We start from the raw sequence: 18,392 nt of genomic DNA, 5'->3' as shown, positions 1-18,392 counted from the left end.
ATTTTCTGCACCCCGTGATTGAACCCCCAAAGTCCCTGCTTTTTGCCACTGCCCACCTCACAGGGGACCCGACTCCAAGACCCGTCTTACGCATGCTGATCCCATGGGAAGAGTGACCCACGTTGCCTTTTTGGGCTGTGCCCGGCCGGGCCCTATGGCCACAAGGCGCTCAGCAGCGAGCCCTACCTCCAGGCCAGGCCTGAGAGGGCGTGCCCCCGGTGACCTGTGTCCAATCATGGGAAAAACGAGGTCCAAATGTTTTACTCATTATCAGGGATCAAAATCCATGCATGGTCTGGTCCCTCATCTAGGACCTGTTTGCTATGGGTGACCCTGCTAGGAGCATAAACCCCCAGACAACTTGGCTCCTAGGATCATCGGGACACGCAAAGCCTTCAACCACGGTAAGTTGATGGCTCATGGAGAGGTTAATACAACTATCTACAGCTATTTACAAGCATGCTGAGAAGTGCGTGGCTTCACCATTGCTAAAATTTGTAGAATCCCCCAGGGACTCGTTTTGGACTTTAAAGGTGGCTTTTAAGCGACAAAAGACGTTTTAGCAAAGTGTTCTGTTGTTAAAAGTTGCATTTATTGTGACTATAAACAGTAATAAAATCGTGTGTTGACTAATTTAGTGACATAGTAAGCAGGGTCTTGCAGCTACGGTGGAATATAATGCGGAATATACTTGTGACTCTTGAGATGGATGAATGGATTATTATTGATCTTCCAACCCAATGTGCAGCATTGGTTTCAAAATATCCATCCATCCATTTTCTGATCTGCTTATCCTCACGAGGGTCGTGGGTGTGCTATCCCAGCTGTCTTCGGGGCAGTGGGCGGGGGACCCCGAAAGTGGTTGACAGCCAATGGTAAGGTTTCAAAATAAATTTTCAGAATCATGTCTCTTATGCTTTGCTTTCTTTTTCCATTTACCTTGCTATTGTCAAGTCAATTCTCATACTTGTATCGTTGTACGTCCATCTCAGATCTACCTCAAGGGGACAACTTAATTCAAGTACAGTAATTGGATGAGCTGATTAAAACACATAGAGGAGCTGTCAGTTTAATGAAGTATTGAAAATAAAACTAACATTTTCTTTAGAGTAAAGATAATGGCATTTCAAATTGTTCGGAAGGGTACAATTAGATGATTTTATATGTGCCTTTAAGGGTCTGTTTAAATATTGAACGAGAAAGGGTGAACCAAATCATTGCTATTTTGTTTTACATTTTTTATGTTCCCATACAACGCGGAGAACGTTTGCAGTATAATTGGTCACTACTTTGTTTGAAGGAGTGCTGCTGTAATATCAATCTATAAATACACAATATTACACCCAGCTCCTGAAATGCTTTAACATGATTTGGTGATGAGAACTGCAGTAATAGGAATTGGACTGCACAGCCCAGGCAAGATTTTTCCTCGAGCTGTCTGGGTAACAGCGTAAGTGGAAAAAAAAAAACGAATTGAAGCATGTGTCAGAATTACATTTCTCGATAGTTTTGTCATGACTGTAATTACAGTAGTGATCATATAATGACAATTCACTTGGACCAAAGTATAAGTTAATGAAGTTTATGTAATAGGCAAAGGAAATGTTCATTTTAAGTGGCCGTCACTCTGCGTGCTCCTTCAGCATCCAAATCCATTACTTCCCTGGGAAAACTCATAATTCATAATCTCATTAGAGTGGGTGTGAATTAAAGAGGCTGTGTGCGTCCTTTGTGCAATTTCCTGATCAGCAGTGGCCCAGTTTTGAAAGTTGTGAGCTGTCTCAAAAGCAGTTGTTCTTTCAAACTTGACAAATACACAAAGTGACTTTGAAAGGACTCTGTATGTCCTCACGCTCACGGCGGGGGGATATCTTCTCGAGAGTTTTCGATGCTTTCCACTGAGCCACGATCATATGTCACATAGTTGCCGGGCCATTGTGCAGACGTCCTCTCTCAAGAGTGCTTCACCATCTCAACATGAAGAGCTTTCACCTTTCCAGTCGAGAGTATTGGGTTTCACCTTTTGCCACCAGGGGGCAGAAGTGTTCTACGATCTGTCCTCTTTGTAATCTGGTGCCACCAATCTAAATTGGAGCAGGAGATGCAGCTGGCTAAAAATGCTTTCCACCTCTTCCATTGTAGACCCAGATGCACACGCGGAAGGTTTGCTGCTCCCAAGGTCAGCTATCTGAGGACCAGTCCTGACCGCAGCGGCTCTCCTCTTTCAGTGATGGCCGCTGCCTAATTGGCTGCGGGTTGCCTCTGCGACGCTACAATTGAAAGCGAGGCAAAATGACAGCCCCTGTGGACCTTAAGAGATCCAGCTTTTTAAAGGTCCCATATGGCAACTGTCAGAGCCGAAGCTGTTTGAGGTGAACTCTCCATATCCTGTTTCATGAGTCTTGTCTGCGGTAATAGATAAGATGTAATGCAAAGACCAGATGAAAATACCTTCTTTGGCGGCTGCCATCACACTCTACATCAAGGGGGAAGAATATAAGCTTCATTTTGATTTGGGCTTACACCCTTTTGTATGTCCTCAGTCATGGTGCATAATCTATTAAGAGGATTTAGACTTTTTGGAAATTGAGGTCATGTGTGTCTGGAGAATTAGCCGTCATAGTTTTCAGGAAATTCTTGAAAATGATGTGCAGGAGAAAACAACTGCACGGGTGAGCTGAGAATGAATCTACGTTCATTTTTATATGACAGTCTGCAGAGCAGAAAAAAAAAAAAAAAGAAGTAAGGAGAAATCAAGGCACGCATGCACGCAGCCACCCTCCCCAACACACACACGCGCACACAAAAAATATGATATTTTAGCACAAATAAATGCAGACTATAATACCGGATAGGGCAATGTTTCTGACCTTCTCTCTTCTTTCTCTGTATGCACCATTGGTTGTTATAATAGCTCATAAAGATCCACTCTGATTTCTTCAGTTGAGCCTTGTACTTTGTAGCTCATTCATTGCTGTTTTGTAGCATGCCTTTATTCATTTATTTATTTTTACACCTAATTCCTCTGTATCTCACGTCTTCTACATTTGAACTTAATTTCAGTGATTTCCATGTTACACTGAAAAAAAATTGAAAAGTACATATTTGTTCTCAGTCAGAAATGAGTAATTAACAATCAGTAAATTGTACAAGGAGTACTTTTTTGTAAATGTTACTTGCGTCGTATACGTTTATTTTGAAAAAAAAAGTTACGTAAAGGTTAAGGAATTAAAGTAAAATTTACTTCCAATTTTCGAGTGAAGAAACTTTACTACTTTTCTTAAGTAAATATTCCTCCAAATTAAGTGTATTGTGATTGCAATGAAGCACTATATTCTGGAATATATGAGGATTTAAACCTTGATTAAATGCAGGAAGTCCCAATACTGAAAATATAGTTTCATGCAGAGGTAGGGTTTGGCTATTTCTTTTTAGGTTGGACTCTGATAGACTGCAGGAACAGCGGACTCCTTAAAAAATGTGCGGGGGATACCTTAACATCAACCCAAAACTCTTGAGGTAAAATTGTTATCATGCACCACATGAATGAATGCGTAAATGAAATTAACCACACAAGATAACGAGCGAAGGCAAAGGACGGGAAACTTATTGGGATGTCGGAAAGTTGTATGCACTTCTCTGTCCTTGTTTGTCAGTACAATCTGACTCGTAGTGCTAATTAAATACCATTTAAAAACACCAATTAATATATTTTTTTTAACAGACTATAGAAAATGACTACCGCATGCACATAGCCAGCAGTAGAATTATTGCCTTTCACCTCGCAGCATCTTACAGTGATTACGGCAAGGACACAGAAAACAAACATTTATGTTGGTGAGGACCAGAGCGCCTCAAAAGGTTCCTCAAGATTTTTTTTTTTCTGAGGCCGGACCTTGAGAAGACTAATTTAATGTGGGCTATGGAGGTTGTCAAAGCCGAAATGCTGTTCATTGAAAGTTCACATGATTGCATTTTTAAACCCCCATAACATCTTTAATACTGAAATAAAAATTTCTTGTCCCATTCTGACATGGTTATGGATTAATGTAATTTGCTTATTTAATATGAGGATATAGTTTCAGAATGATCATGAATATGGTTAAATGTCGATTTATTTTACCCCAAGATCTGCAAGATAGACTGTAATGCATCTTGGAGGTTCAACTCTACCACGTAAACTTCATGAAAGATGTCCTTTGCTAACTGTTTGACTCCGAACTTGCAATTAGAATGATACTTATCGGAAACCATTACCTGATCAGTTCTCAAAGGCTTAAGGTAGCAAAAAAAGTTGAACCACTCAAACAAATGAAAAAGTAACCCTTTCATGCAGCAATAATGATAACATGATACGCTGTCCACTGTAGTAACCGCTGTCCCTGAAAGGTTTCATTTCAAACCACAGCAAAAGGTCAAACATGCATTCTTTTTTTTAGTTTTGGAGGTCAGTTGTTTCCAGTAACGATAAATGAATGAATGAATGAATGAATACTTTATTGTCATTACACACTTGTTACAATAAAATTTTGCAGGAGCCTCCCCCCAAGTGTATCATGAAATATAAAAAAGTATACATTGCACTCCCCTAGACCTACACACAATCACATACACACGTTTAAAATTGAGATTCAACGTTCTAAAATGCATTTTTAAAAATTGTGACTATACACTGTTCAAGGAAGGGTTAAAGTACCGTAGATTGTTCAAGCAAAATATATTAATTTGTATGAATCAGGCCTTCAAATGAGGATATGTAAAATATTCGTCACTAATTAAAATACATTCAAAGTTGTCTTACAAAATTATATGAGTCAAGCATTAACATGACAGTATGTGGACTATTTCGGACCTAATTGAAGATACAGTCGGTGATATCATGAGGTATATAGTAAAATTGCACTCCCATCGGCCAACACATTCACATGCACACGAATTAAGAATTTATCGTTAAAGAACACACAACGATGATGGCTCAAACAGGACTTAATGTACGCCTCTGAGACAGCCAATAAAATATCAAGCAGCATTTTCCTTTGACAACCAGTGACCTACAAAAATGGAGTGTCAGTCTTCGTATGAGTCCTAGCCTATACTGCATAGTATGGCGATGCGAAGTTTGGCATACGCTGTTCTAGTGAAACCATAATTGTGTTGCCTTATAGCTCGCTCCTTCCAGGTGCCACGTGACCATGATCTTAGAGTGTTTCCATAACAACAATGTTATGTCATTGCTTTTCTGTAAAAGATTCCACTTTTGCATTAAAGTCCAACATTTTTTAACACAAATACAAAAGCTGCACGATAAGAAATGACATTTAAATTACCTACTGAGAGAAATACTTTTTTTTTTTTTCCATGCAGCAAAATAAGTACGATTAAAAAAATAAATAGATGCCCCTAGATAGTGTTCGCCTATTGGATGGTGCTGGATATTTAAAGTTGCATTCGATTGGCCAAAGTCAGATTGAGGCAGACAACTCCAAATGAAAATACAGATTTATTGCACATCTCTGTGATATGCATATTGCATGTGCCATTATCGAAACAATATTTTTCCGATATATTGTCTGTATTTGTTAGGGCTGCACAAGTAATGTCTCACTCATCTCACCTAAGCTGCGAATACTGCTCTTTGATTTAATTGAGAAAAAAATAATAATAATCCCAATACTTTTTATTGAAAGTTTTGATAACTTTAGATACTCTCAGCTGTTGACATGAATCAGCTGTAACATATGTGACTTGTTCCCAGGGGGGCAATTAAGGTGCTACCTCCTTTAGAATGTGAAAGAACAATTGTTTTTCACTGAGAGCGTGTCATAAAATGATTGCGCTTGGTGCAAAAACACCTCTGAGCCATCCAGATGTCAGCTCTCTTTTCCAAAGCACCTGAAAGCAATTCACAGTTTTATTCCCGACAAGAGACAGGCCCTGTGACAAGACTTTAAACAACAACTTCTCGCCTTGTATCTTGCCACTCACCTTTGTAACTTCTCAAGAATAAGAGCTTCTTTCAACATAATTTATATGTGAACGTATTTTCAGCGGCAAAGTTCAAGACAAGATTCCTCTTGGTAACTTTATTTATGGATTTGTGGAACATTTCAGGTGGAGGGATGAAGGATGACCTCCATCACTTTGGTGAGCGCTTCATCAAGTCGTACGAGCAATCGGCTCACCTCTCGCCACCTTGCAGTGATAATGACAACAGGGAAAGGACAGCCGGCGGACGTCAGAAAAGTAGAGGAAGCCCATTCAAGTAGTGCTGAATTCATTATTATCGCATATATTTTTTGCATCACTCATGCATTTTCTAGGATATATATTGACCGGACGTGTACAGTGTGAGATGCGCGGCTCCTTTTCACCGAACGCACAGTGTAACACAAACATCTAAGCATAACATGGAGAATGGGACCTTTTATACTATGACCTTCTACTTCAATGCATGAAAGTGGACTTAAGGCAATAATCTTGTTCATGGCATTATACCTTTCAGGGACGGCGGTTACTACAGTGGACAGCTTATCATGTTATCAGGTCACGGGTGCGTGAAAGGGTTAACATTGCCAAGGACAAGACATCACAACCCTCCTGCTCTAAATTGCCACTCTCTATTTCAAAACGTCACCATTTTTTTTTTTTTTTTTTTGCATTTAAGTTCCTCTTGAACAGGGGTGCCCATTACGTCGATCGCGATCGATCGGTAGATCGCGGGCTGGTCCCAAGTCGATTACGAGGGGTGTAGGGGAGAAAAAAAACAAACAACCATTTGTGTGTCTTTGTGTATGTTAGTAATATATATTTTTGTGTCAATGTACACTGCACCCTAAATATCCTGTCAGTCTCATTTTCACAAAAAGTATGAAGAAAATAAAATGAAGCAGGTAAATCTTTAACCGACGGTGGCGCGTGACCTGCGTCACCGGAAGTTGTTAGCACTCAGCAGTCTGCAATTGCAGCTTGTGATCCAAGCTGTTGCGCAATATCTTTTATCGTTATCATTTTGTTTGTTTCGTGTACAATTCACAGAGGGCATGGGCAAAGAATAGGAATCTAGAGGGCCGAGGGAAGCACTTTAGAACGGTACGTGTGAGCTACGATAGTTAACAGGCTGCAAAAGTGCGTCGCATGCCTCCTGTTGCTCATCATGGCGTGCGTGTGTATGTGCGTGCGCGTGTACGGTAACGGGTTGATCGAACAGTCGATCTTCGGTCCAAAAAGTTTGGGCACCCCTGCTCTTGAATAATGTTGTGAAGGTAAAAAGATCTGAATGAGCTCGATAAAAACTTCAGTCACCTAAGAAAGACTTCAACAATGAACAGTAAAACATGGAAGCCCAGGTAAACCCCTTCCCAAGAATATAGCAAGAGTTTGAGTAAATTGTTTTACATCATTTTTCTAGTTGAGTACCTTTTGTACTTACCTTGACCTTTCAGTGGAGGGCATTCATTTCACAACCTTTTATCAAGAGCATTTGGGCACTCAAATAATTTCCAAATCACAGGAAGTATTCCACTAAAGTGCATCACATGACTGTACTCGGGATTCTTTTCATATGTGGCTGAAGAAGGTAGTTTTCGGTAATCAGCGGGAGACTGGGCCATTTCAAATCAGGGGAATAAGTTTGTTTACAGTGTTCTCTGAATCCTCTGGTGTGTTTCATGAAACCTCCTACACAAAAAGTATAACACACTACGAGGGGCTCTGCTGAAAGCTTTGCTGTGGATGTACTTTCATAAATATTTCATATTTTTACCTTTACTGTGGAACCGGCCTGTTACAGTCCCCTTGCCAAATGCAAAGTGCAGATACACAAGAGGAAGGTTTTGACTGTCGGTTTGTATAGGGACATCATAAAGACAATCCAGCTTGCCCCCAGCATGACTGTAAGATTTGAAAAGCATGGTCGTGGCATGGCGCAGCGATGCTGATTCCAGCTGGTTGGCGTACTGTTTATCAGCAATATAAAGGAAGCTATGAAGCTCCCAGGCAGCTAGTCATAGAACACAAACAGATGCTGTACAGACAAAACATTCATTTATTCCTGACTTGAAGCCCTCAAGCTTCCTCAGCAGCATGCGTGTGTGTGAAGGTAAAAAGAGAAAAAAACGACATGCTGAGCTCAGTGGGGGTACAAGCAGAGCTACCACGGAAGGTGCTTGCCTCTTTCAAAACCAACTTATTAGTCAAATAAGAAAAAGATGTACCTGTACTTTGTACATGTGAGATCTAACACCGCACTAATCACAGGTTAAATTGTAAAGGTCTTTGATTAACACAAACATGACATGCAGGGCTCTATTTTTGAGCCCAGCACAGGCCTGCTGTGAGGTGTCTAAATCCGCGCAGGGGTGGGCGAGACTTAAGTTTTGGTAATTTTGCAAACCTGGGCTTTTGCAACATGGTAGGTGTGAACATAGCCAACCTGACTCGCTGCCACCCATTCCCTTTAATTAAATACGGCGCATGAGACGCCTGCTTATACTGTAGTCCTTGACATGGTGGAAGAAGAAACTAATTTGCTCTCCTCCTGCGGCAGGTTGATGCACGCAAAGTATGTTTTGCAGAGCTGCCAACACTTCTGGATTGTCTGTATTTTGCTACGCAAATAATCTGAACACAACATTATTAGGGCCGGAACATGTGGTGTTCCGGGTATTAAATACACCAATAAGTAATCATGGGCCACATTTCCCAAAAAGGGTAATATTGAGCAAAAACAATTGATAGATAATTGTGATCTATGTATGACAACTTGCCGCTTCTGCTGGTGGCTATAGTGACATAATGTGCGGAAGCTACCATCCCAGTCCAAAGTTACCTAAAAGCTAATGAGTCCACTTGGCCTCGATCATTCCCAGTTTTAACCGATTCATATCAGAGCACAGCTACATAAAGTAAGCTTCATTGACAGATTATTATGTCCATTAATGCACGGACAAGAATTGTGTGGTAACGACAACTTTATCCACAATAGAATCACAAATGCCATCACACTACACTGTGTTGTAATACTGTCAATTTCATCATACCGTATTTTCCGCACTAAAGGCACACTGGATTATGAGGCGCACCTTCAATGAATGGCCTATTTTGTCATTTTTTTCATATATTGGACACACCACACCATAAAACCCAATCTACAATACATCCACGAGATGAAGCTACGCTCAAAGAAATGCCAACAGAACTGTAGCAACGGCAATGGAGTGAAGCGCGCATCAGCAGTTCATAGCCCGCTGCTCTCTTCTGTGCACGCATGAGCACGAGCACGTACGCACGCGGTTCAACCAATCAGCGCCGAAGCAATCCATGTCACAGATCAAAGAAGCTTTGAACAAATGACAACAGCTAAGATAGCTTAGCTGTTGAGTGACGTTGCTACAGAACGATCAAATGTCAGTAAAACTTATTTAATAAAGCAGCGACACAGTTCACTGAACCAACAGCAAGTTATACATTGACTCGTTAACATTGAACTCTCTTGTTGGTGCTCTGTTTCCGTATTCGACTGCGTAACCCGATCGCCTTAAGTTTGAAATGTGCATTGTAAGCATGTCTCTAGCAAGGAGCCATTTTGGGGTTGACATATTACCTTAATGACCATACACAAGGCACATCGGATTTTAAGGCGCGCTGTGAGCTTTTAAGAAAATGGAAGGCTTTTAGGTGCGCCTTTTAGTGCGGAAAATACGGTACTTGTTGGAATGGCTGGGTTCCACCATAGCTCACGGCAAGTGACATTTTTCATCATTTGTTTTTATTATGGTCCTTGAAAGTATGTCTTCACATAAAGATGCTTTTATTTAGAAAAACAATCATTTGTGTGTGTCCATGTGTATGTGCGTGCAACATGCACTGTCAGGATGTCACTGCCAAGTAAATTTTTATAAATTCTTTGATTGATTTATTCTTTTAAGCGTTAATATTAATTCATGCAATACTGTGCCTTCATTTTACTGAGTTTAGTGCACAATCATAGCCGTTGATGCAATATATATATATATATATATCTATATCTATCTATCTCTCTCTCTCTCTCTCTCTCTCTCTCTCTCTCTCTATATATATATATATATATATATATATATGTATTTAATATCGAACCAGCTTTCACGTATATCTCATGATGTCCTTTCCATCAAATTGAGATATGAGTTCACTAGTACGGAATGTTAACTGAAAGGCGCAAATTTTACCACTGCTCTCCATTGTAAATCCTTCCACTGTTCCTCTGCCAGCATGGCTGCGTAAAGAAATGGAAACGCCGATGTCCGGATCTCAATTGGTGGCATGTACGACAAATAATATTTCTTTTTGAAAGAAGGGAGGCTGTGGGTAGGTCGGCATGGGAGTAAATTCTTAACACATTTTCTTTTTTACAGACTATGGAGAAAATGTAAGGAACATTTCTAATAGAATTTTAAATTTACTATTTATAGATTCAGTGCCAATGGGGTGGTTGGAACAGGGTTTGTAAAGGTGGCAGCTGCCACCACTTGGCACCTATTAACATGCATGTCAGCATTTTGACACCAAAGATGGAGCTACATATGCCAAAATGAGCATCCAAGAAAAACAACATATTGTCTGAGAATTAAAAGCTAAACTGTGATGAAACCCACAATGAAAAGAAATGCAGCTGTGAAAATGAGCTTCACCTGAGCTTCTGTCTTTTTCAGAGGATGTATTCAAGTATAACTGTGGTGGTCACAAGGAATAACCCAAGCAAGAAAAACCCGATCCAAACACATTTTTGATTTCACTGGTTGTATAGCACATGTAGCTTATTTGTCGACAACTTGACATCACATACGTTCCTAACATGGCACCGTGCATTAAAATTAACCAGGGGACTAATTTGGAAACGCCAAATATTTATCAAATTTCACAATATTGCTCTGTTCCCCCATCAACACCTTGAAAAGTGCTGAAGGTACACTTTAAGCATACTGAAGGTTTGTAAGACCCGGCATGCATTTGTTTTTGTAAAATGTTTCATTTGTCACATATGATCTTAGCAGTGCATTGGTTGTACCGTTATTCGACCCCTTTCACCTGTGACAAGAAAGTTTTGAACAAATATAGCAACTGTGAAAAGTTGAGTTGAGCTGTGTTTTAAGGAGTAAATATGTGGGCGTTTTCACCTCACAATGTTATAAGAACAGAGCAAGAAGGAATATATTTTTTCAGTCATAGTTATTTCACATTAATGAGCAGTTACAATTATTTTACATTACATTTGGTTACATTTTGTAAAATTACATTGATACTGTCTTAAAGTCAGGCTCGGGAAGTAACGGAATAGCGGCGGGATGTATTCACAATTCAAAAAAATGTATCTGTATTGTGTTACAGTTACAGAAACAAAGCATGTACTCGGGTTGGTAAATTAAAAGAAAAAAAAATTGATTATTTCGCAGGATTACAATTTCACCGCAAACAAAGATGCCATCGCCACGGCGGCTCATTTCAGCGCAACAAGTGGATAAACAGTCTTAATACATCGGGCTCAATGGGCCGTCCTAACTGCGCCGGCACGGGGAGTAAACCTGGTGTTTCACGGTGACGTCGCGTTTCATAATCACGTATTGTGTTTGAGCTGTATCGGAGCGAGGTTCAACTTTATGGAGCAAGCACATCTACTTTTCCTCACAGTGTGAATAAATGTGTCTGTCTCTCTGTCTCTCTGTGTCTCTCTCTCTCTCTCTCTCTCTCTCTCTCTCTCTCTCTCTCTCTTTCTCTCTCTCTCTCATCCATCAAACAATCCATCCATCTTTCCGTAGCACCATGCACAAGTGGCTAGCATAGTGGAATTATGGGTGCTTCACTTTTCGCATTCATTCCAAAACCAACCAACCAACCATCCATCCACCCATGCTATTAAATAAACATTCATAAGACCGAAATAAATAAATAAATAAATACATACATAAATAAAACAATATGTGCATGTGCATGCGTGTGTGTGTGTGCATGTGTGTGTGTGTGTGTGTTTGTGTGTGTGTGTGTGTGTGTGTATTTGCGTGTGTAATTAGCATATTTGATTTGTCGTAATCAGGGCGGCCTGGTAGTCCAGTGGTTAGTGCGTAGACCTCACAGTGCAGAGGTACCGGGTTCAATTCCTGCTCCGGCCTCCCTGTGTGAAGTTTGCATGTTCTACCCGTGCCTGCGTGGGTTTTCTCCGGGTACTCCGGTTTCCTCCCACATTCCAAAAAACATGCATGGCAGGCTGATTGAACACTCTAAATTGTCCCTAGGTGTGAGTGTGAGCGCGGATGGTTGTTTGTCTGTGTGTGCCCTGCAATTGGCTACCAACCATTTCTGGGTGTCCTCCGCCAACTGCCCAAAGACGGCTGGGATTGGCTCCAGCACCAGCGACCCTTGTGAAGATAAGCGGATCGGAAAATGGATGGATGGATGGATTTGTAGTAATCTAAAAGTAAATAAAATTTACCTATCATTAATAATATGGTACTTCCATTAACTACATATTTTAACAACTCTATCGTAATACATCTATAGAGGCACCCTCTCTACGCTGCTTAAGGCAGCAATCTAACCTTAATCCCTTTTGGAGGGCAACCAATATCGTGATGAGGCCATTGGTGAAACTGAGTTTGACATCCTTGACCAAATGCCTGGAGCTTATAGACATCACCAAAAATGTCCTCCTTGAAGATGCTTTGCCAGGCCCTTTTTGTGATGTACTAAGTAGTACATTCTCTATGCCTATTGGCAGTTCTAGATCTGCCGGTCCTAAAATAGTCGGAACAAATTGTAATTTTGCAGACTGACAATTGCGGGTTAATTTGGTTTGGCTTGAATTAAGGTGAATGTACCACTACATCACCCGTGACTTTATGTCTAAATGTTTTTTTTTTTAAATAGGATTTTAATGAGTGGTCACATGCCCAGTGCAGAATGCAAAGCGAGTGAATAGCTAAATATTTAGCAAGTACCCTCGTGAAATCAAGCTTCGTGCAATTAAAAATTGTATGTGTTTTACCACTGGGCAGAAAGTCTCTAATGAAGTCTGCAGATTTAATTTTGTTGGCTTTGTCTTCTTGTAGTGCCTGCTAAGTTTCCACCCCCAAAAGTCCCATTAAAAGCTTGCCAAGTGAGAAATGAGCTGTAGGAGAGGAAGGAAGAAAAAAAAAAACACTTATCATTTTAAGGGGAAAGAGCTTCTGTTGTAAAATGTGGCCAATTTACTAATGATTACTCCTAAATCAACCTGACACAAACACACAAACAAAAAAAACATACAGCCAGGCAAGCACTCGCATCCCCAAATGCACTTGTAATAACTTTGCAAGTAGGTTCTCCATTTTTCATGTAAAATGCAAAATGATTTCATTTCTTTGTACTGTGCCATATATTCTTCTCAGTCGTTTTAAGGATTTTTTTCATTGTACGGTCAAACAAAGAAAACGAACAGACGATGAGTAGGACTGAACAAAAAGCTGTATTTGAGTAGCACATTGCTAGTTTGTGAACCACTCTGAGCTCTACGAAGGCAAAACATTTCTGCTTAATTGGCAGGAGTACACTGCTCTGCCAAGTCTACCTTTGTCCAGTCTATAGGAGTATCAGAGAAATGGAGCAGAATAGAGTCAGTATTTGTTGCTTGGGGGACATACTAAAGGAAAGGCAATAAAATTTGAACAGTCATAAATATTGGTCACTAATGTTTTTTTTTTTTTTTTTTAATTTTATTGTCAAATGGGCACAAGCATTATGAAAAGTAATTGACCAAAGTGAAAAAGGCTGTTTGCATGACCCAAATATGTATCAAAAGGCCAAAACACACAGCATGACTTGTTAAAACTGACCTGGAGTTGTGTGGACATAGTCACATAAAATAGGATGATCCACACAAGCTTGAAAATCAATTGAGATTTGCGACCGGCATGAAATGAAGCCTCTGCGGATACTCCTCCCATGTCGTACATTCACATGGCAAGCGCCGTAATTACCACAGATCAGATTTGTGGGGATCAAACAATATAACATTTGCATATCATCCTCCTTGATATTCATGAAATGGATTGGGATCAATCAAAGACTGTTTCTCCGGGCCATCAAATGACTTTCAACACATTTATCAATGCTTTATTATATCATATTTCATAGTGCTAGGTGCCGTTGAGACGTAAATTGTATTTACACACACACACACACACACACACACACACACACACACACACACACACACACACACTGGCCTTCTATCTGAGTTTTTATCTCAGCAATACAGTTTGTGGTGAGGTTTAGATACGAGATCCATAAAGCGCAAATGATTTCGTTTAGCAGCTAGGTAATCTCTTGCCTGACACATTTTCAGAGCTGCGCCACCGTAATCGCGTTTGTCTGTACACTATGTCATCAAAACGTTTTTTTCGAGCAATCGATTCTCTGTCATTGGAGAATTTAGTATTATGTTGCTTCAGTAATCAAATGAGTAATGTCCGAATTACAAGACACTTTTAATCAGATTTCTTTGAAATAAATTATGAAATTGTTTCCAACGGGAGACCCGTATTGACCATGTTACCCTGTGTCCGAAATGTGGCACAAAAACAGCAGATGAACAGATGTTGTCGTTTCTGCACATTTCTGTTTGTATGGCCCCCTCGTGAAAAATTACACCGGGATGGTAAGCACGGCATTCATCGGGAGAGGAATAGTCAGAGTAACAGCTTGTGATTGATGGGTTCCATGTCTGCTGAAACGTGGGTGGAGGCTAAAGTCACAGCAGATGGTGTGTGGTATCGAACTCAGAAAGGTTAATTAGCCTGATAAAGGAAAATGTGTTAGACTTGGCTCCATTGCAACAACTCGTTGGTCCGTTTCTAGGCTTTGCTTATGACCACAAATGTCACTTTTAGGTACTTGAAGAGACTTATTCCTTACAAGTCCACACAACAGGGGTGTAACCAGAGGCATAACATCACGGTGATCGGCCTCGGTACATTTTTTTTTTTTTTTTTACCTAGACACCTGCCAAAACACAAGTGCCTGCATGCACGCACGTACATACAGTACGCTTGGACGCACACACACAGCAACTCGAGGGAACTGCTGTGGTCACCATGAACGTTAAGTATATTGAACAATTTCACAAAAAAAAAAAAAGAAATGTCCCGAGACGTAATAATCTTTTACGACCATTATATCTGCTTGAATATATGCAAAAGGATCATCATGGCACCCCCTAAAAAAACAACCCCCCCCCCAAAAAAAACAAAAAACAATGGGTTGCAAGGTACTTTGCTATAGATTTCATTCCCACTATAACTTCATTTCATAACAAAAAAAGCTGTACTCACACATTAGAACCTCATTTTAACCCTTTCGTGCACCTTGTAACCTGAAAACATGATAAGATGTCCACTGTAGTAACCGCTGTCCCTGAAAGGGTTAAGGGCCTTGCAGTCAGCAAAGTCATTTACGAGAGTTTTTCCTTGTTCTATGCCTCAGAGGAATGACGCCTTCAGTACACAGGCGAGTTGCTATTATATAGCTTTTTGCATTGGCATCAGAAGGCAGAGTAAAATCGTTGAGGCCTTGATTTGTGGACATAATAGTCCCTGCAAGAGGTACACAGGTGGGCACAGCCGAAACATGCCAAATTCATTCTCTGAAGCTGCGGTGGGGTTAAGGCCTCCGAGACCTCTCAATGCGGCTTCAGTGATGGAGCTTGCTGGCTGCACCGTCAGGGCGCTGGCTTTCGCCCAGTTTTGATTAAAAAAATAAAAATAAATTTTCTTAAATGACATTAAAAAAGAGTGAATAGACTGGAACCGTTTTCCTTTTTTTTTTTTGAGTCCTTTAAAGCACACAAAAGTTGAGTTTGAGACCCCCGATCTGTAAAGCATTCAACTTGATATTTATTTATTTATTCATTTATTTATTTTTGAACAAAAACCTGAATCTTATGTGAAATAAATACAAGGATACCGGACAGTGTAATTGCAAACATTAAAACACAGAGATACGACTTTTTCAAGAATTTTTGCCATTAATGGGAGATTTGAAACAGACCTATAGTTACAGAAACTCTCTGGGTTGAAATTTGGTTGCTGAAGAAGGAGTCGAATAACAGCAGTCTTGAACGCTGCTGGTGTTGTGCCAGAGGATAGTAAGAAATTAATCAAATTTAAGATGGACGGTCCTAAGATCCTAAAATGATCTTCATGTGGCTTGCTAGCTCTCGCTCGTCCGTGTAGCTCGCTAACTTTCACTCCTCCGTGTGGATGCTTTTTTTTTTTTTTTCAACCCTATCCCAGACACCAAATTCTGGATGGCATTATTACTCCAGCTTAACTAGGAAAAAAAATGGTTGTTTTTAATCATCGGACCTGAGGCCCAGCAAGAGAATCTTTTAACTAGCATACCAACATCAAATTGATTCAAATTGATTCGTGTAATATCTTGTTTTCTGGTCTTCCTAAAAAGAACATTTCATGTTTGCAGTTACTACAAAATTCGGCAGAACGTGTCCTGACTAAGACTGGAAGGCGGGAGCATATTACTCCAACTTTCAAATCTCTGCATGTCATGTTTCAGTTTGTGACCAACAGGTGGCACTGTGGGGCTTTTCCCTGCAGCTGCACACCTGTTGGTCGTTAGGTAATTAGTTCCATAAAAGGACTGCCGCCCAACCATTCATTGTCAGGTCATTGTTGCTCTTTGCTGCTGTCATCTTAGTTTATCACGTTTAGGTCATGTTTTCGGTCATGTTTCTGTTATTGATAGTTTTGAGCTTCAGTCATGGTTTTTGTTTGATACTTTGGATTTAGTTTTCTGTGTTCAATAATACACTTCTTCAAGTACACCCTTCTCCTCCTCTGTATCAATACACTTCTTCAAGTACACCCTGCTCCTCCTCTGCTCTTGCCTGCTTTTTGGGGTCACCACGCAACGTGACACTGCATAGGCTCCCTGTGTGTTTCAAAATTTTTTGTATTGTAAAATTGATTTTAAATGATTATTACTGTTTTTTTAATGTCCTAATGGTCAAGGGCACGGGTGAAAAACTCAAAGCCTGGGGGCCAGATCTGGCCCGCCGCATCATTTTATGTAGCCTGCAAAAGCAAATCAAACATGCCGACTTCTGTGATGTTGCTAAAATCGGTATCAAAATTTCAAATTCTCGTATGTAATATATAAGAGAGGTATTCTAAGTTTTCTTGTTGCCAAAACCCTCATTACATTAACTTAATATACAGTGATCCCTCGCTCTAACGCGGTTCACGTTCCGCGGCTTCGCTGTTTCACGGATTTTTTTCGTGCATTTTTTTAATGCTTTTAACCTTTTAAATCAGAACGCATCGGCGGCGCCGCGTGTCGACAGTACAGTATTTCCAAAAACTATTATAGTTATTTGTTGAAAACGTTTGTTTTTGTTGTAATTGGGCCTGAAAACAAGTTTTGGTCTTTGATTTCATTGGATACATAGTTAAGTATTGTATAATAACTAAAAAAATAAAGTGCACTACTTCAGGGATTTCACTTATCACTGGTTCTTTTTGGAACGTAACCCCCGCTATAAACGAGGGATTACTGTACAGCTGAATAAACCATTATTCTTGACTTCTTTATGTGGTTTCACAGTCATAACAGCCTTCGAAGGGAACCGGCAACTCTAATGCGGCCCACGACAAAAATGAGTTTGACATCCCTGGTCTAGGGCATCTGAAACTGGCGAGTCCATAATTTTTCCCAGGGGTTTCGCGCTGGGCCATGTAGCTTTGAATAGTTTGTTTTACTTTGTATAAAAATCACACCATCATCATTGTTTACTTACTTGTTGACATGAACCCCCCAAAAGAGCACTAAACAACTGCAGCTCATTCGGAATGCTGCCTCTCCATGCGCTCGCTGTAAGAGATTGAGAAAATGAGTGGCTTACTTTCAGTTTCTCTCACGCCGTGTTTGTTTTCCTTCTTCTGAATTCATGCCCCGGTGTACCGCTCCACGCTGCTTGTTAACCGGCCACGGTCATGAGGATGTCACGTAGTATTAAACACCAGCGTGATGATTGATTTGTTGGCCATTTACAGCATTGAATGTGAGGCTGCGCATAGTGTCTGCGCCATGGTTGATGAAGCACAGTGGCTGCAGGGTGAGCAGCCGAAGCAAGGTCTAAAAATCTGCGAAATGTTCAAAAGCTATGGTCAATTGTCACCAAAATTCACAGACTCATGCCCACTTCAATCTCTGAAAATATCCCAGGAATAATTGGGATTTTATGAACAGCTCATGGGAGCAAATCCTACATTTCACTCACGATAGAAAATAAAACATTATCGATATAAACGGATTCAAATATCCTCCACAAAGAAATTAGAATGAACCAAAAGAAATGTGATCACTCGTCT

This window comes from Hippocampus comes, unplaced genomic scaffold, assembly GCF_001891065.2.
Source record: "Hippocampus comes isolate QL1 unplaced genomic scaffold, H_comes_QL1_v1.1 scaffold130, whole genome shotgun sequence".
In the NCBI taxonomy this organism is placed as follows: Eukaryota; Metazoa; Chordata; class Actinopteri; order Syngnathiformes; family Syngnathidae; genus Hippocampus; species Hippocampus comes.
This window is presented reverse-complemented; position numbering follows the sequence as displayed.